Source organism: Ptychodera flava, chromosome 19, assembly GCF_041260155.1.
Source record: "Ptychodera flava strain L36383 chromosome 19, AS_Pfla_20210202, whole genome shotgun sequence".
NCBI lineage: Eukaryota > Metazoa > Hemichordata > Enteropneusta > Ptychoderidae > Ptychodera > Ptychodera flava.
This window is the reverse complement of record NC_091946.1, coordinates 29986714-29989710: the sequence shown is the minus strand read 5'-3', so window position 1 is coordinate 29989710 and position 2997 is coordinate 29986714.

Sequence of the window (2997 nt, the reverse complement as noted above, 5' to 3'; positions counted from 1 at the left end):
CCCACATGATACCAGGGTCATCAGGGGTCAAAGGGTTAACAAAAATAAATGATTAAGGGTCATCAGGGGTCAAACAGGCATACATAATACCAGGGCCATTAGAGGTAAAAGGGTCAACAGTCGTGCATGATACCACAGATCATGAGGGGTCAAAGGTCAATGGAAGTCAAAGGTTTATCAGACATGCATGATACCATAGGTCATCAGGGGTCAAAGGGTTAAAAACTACTGGTATGCTAATATAAAAACCAAAGTCCATGGGTAAGAGTATGCAGTGTCAAAATATCATTGCTGCCTAACCTTTGCTTCGTAACATTGATGTTAAAGGCACAGTGGCTGTAATGTTTGATAGTGGTTTGCTATTTTTGGTCAAGAAATATGTACATTTTCTTTTCCCAGAAGCATGTTGAAATACAATGGATTACTTTCATAAAGATATTGTAAAGGAAATGCAGTGTTATTATTGACAAGTTTATTCAACTCAAATTCAGTTTTAGGACCGTAGTCAACACAGCTTGTGTGTTTATAAAATCCAATGTTCGTATAGTTGACAAAGCTTCTGAAACTGAAATTTGACAAATGAATTCGATTATTAAAGTTCAGTTGTCAACATAAATTGTCAACAATAATATTTGACTTGACACACATACAAGTTGTGTTGACAAGTTTAACGCCAAATATTTCAACATGATATTGAGAGATGAGCACGAAACTACCACAAATAAAACAGAAATAATTAAAAGGACCAGTATGTCAAACATTGCAGCTAACAGGGCTTCAAAAAGCCGAGATACAAGATGACCGTCATTTTACTATGACAGTATCTGCTTTCATTGTAGTATTTTTGCTCAGTGTGGAATGAAATTACTGCCATAACAGATTTCTTAACATGTGAATCAAAGCAAGGTGGTGAAAACGAAAATTATTAAGTTAGGCACATTTACTCTAGCTGGGTTACTAAGCTGAGTAACAGTGGCTTAAGGTAGAATATGCCTCGGGCATTGATACTAGTATTCACAATTTTTTACAACACTTTTCCTGCCTACCACTTTTGGGGGCTAATTTTGAAGCTCTTTGAGTATAAGTAAAGTTTTCACTGTCGTAGAATTTTGAAAATCAAAAACTAAATTTTTCCCAAAAGAGTTGACATAGGGATGGCGGCCATATTGAATTTCAAATATCAGCTGTAAATTTAAGGTAATTTGTTTCTCATGTACCAAAATTTACTTGGTGACCCTTGATTTTTATTCTTGATTTGGTAAGAGTATGGTTGAAAGTTTCCTTTCGGAAAGTTCAAACAAAAGTAATTTTGAGGCGTGTACTACCGGTACTTCAAAACACTGTATTCCAGGCCTATGTATTAAACACCTGCGGTCTTGGTCACCCATGGGACGTTGCTTTTTCAGCAAATTTTCTCTTCCGACACCTTTCACTGAAATGTTACTTCGCAATTATGAAAATTCAGAGCTGAAGTTGTATTTCATTTTAAAAGCACCAGTCAGATGGATTTATACTGAGTTGGATCAAGGTATAACTGTTGGTTGTAATAAGGTTTATAACTATTACTTTTTCTTTGATAAAGATGCACTATGTAATTGACAAATATGGTCTTCTTGTACAACTTGGGTAAGCTTTTGAGATATACTGATAGTCTTACAGGGATGATATTTAACAGAATAGCTACATTTCCAAGGAAACAGATTCCGCAACGATCAAAATCATGAAACAGTCGTGTCATTAGTTTTTTTAGTGCTAAGGTTTTTAGTACTCATGTTGTACTGTATATTGAAGTATTTGTAGGATAGCAGGATTAAAATATGCTTCTGAGATTTTTATACTTATTGTAAACTAATCAAGAGAAAACTTCTCTGTTGGGTTTTGAGAATGTGTAAATCTATCCTTGACTTTTTGTCAAATCTTACAGCCTGCTGCGCAGTTAGATTATTCTTTATGCTCTGTGCAGGTAGGAGTGGTTTTTTTTGTGCCCTCTGTAAATATGAGTACAATTTTGAAGTGCCATCTGTAGGCCTTTTATTACATGAAATTGATGATTATCAGGAGTTTGTGGAGGCCATTGTTAAATATGGTTATTGTATTCATGGATGGAAATTGTTGCAATACTGATGACAGAGTAATTTCCTCAGAAAAGCAGAGTCATGTTGCTGTCCTTTTTTTCCTCCTAAGTTTATATTCCCTTCAGTGGCTCTCCCGGTTGCGGTGAAATAAAACACCGTATCATTGGGGTTTCTCAACTCATCCTCATTCAGCTTCACCTTGTGTGGTCTCATGTGCTCTACCACCAGGCGCTGTGGTAAACCCATCTTTCATTCATAGTCCTGCCATGAAACTGAACTCCAAACAAATCAAGCCAAACACTGCACCGCTCTGACAATCTCAAATCCATCCTGCTTCCGTATCTTTCACCCTGATTTACATGTATCTGTATAATTTACAATACCAGGCTGTCTCCAACTTATCATCGTCATACCATTGTAAGCATCTTTTGACATGTTCTAGTTAAAGTAGTAAGATTAGTGGCATAGCTTACTTTAGTGATTTTTGCATGTATGAAAGAATGGAAAATTTTTACTTGTATTGACATTTGAATTAATATGTAAAACATTGGCATCAAGCCAGGTGCTTGTGCTGTAAGTGGCTACCATTATGAGATCTTAATACTAAAACAATAAAGAATTAGAGAAACATTTAGTTAATTGCTAATTCAGGGAAAAAAATCCAAAGCATACATAGAAACCATGTCTCTATTCTGTACATGTGAATGCAACCAAAGCTTGTTATTCTGAACCAGAGAAAATCAAAAGATTGATACAAGAAATCTTGCTCTGTGTTTTGTATTCAAAGCGGTACATTGACACCTTCAAGGCTGATATGCTTGCTGCATGGACACAGAGTTTCCAGTGAAAAATGTTGAAGGGTGCTTCACCAAATTAATCTTTCAACTTCGAGCCATGCTTTAGTTAGTTACCTGTACTCTGT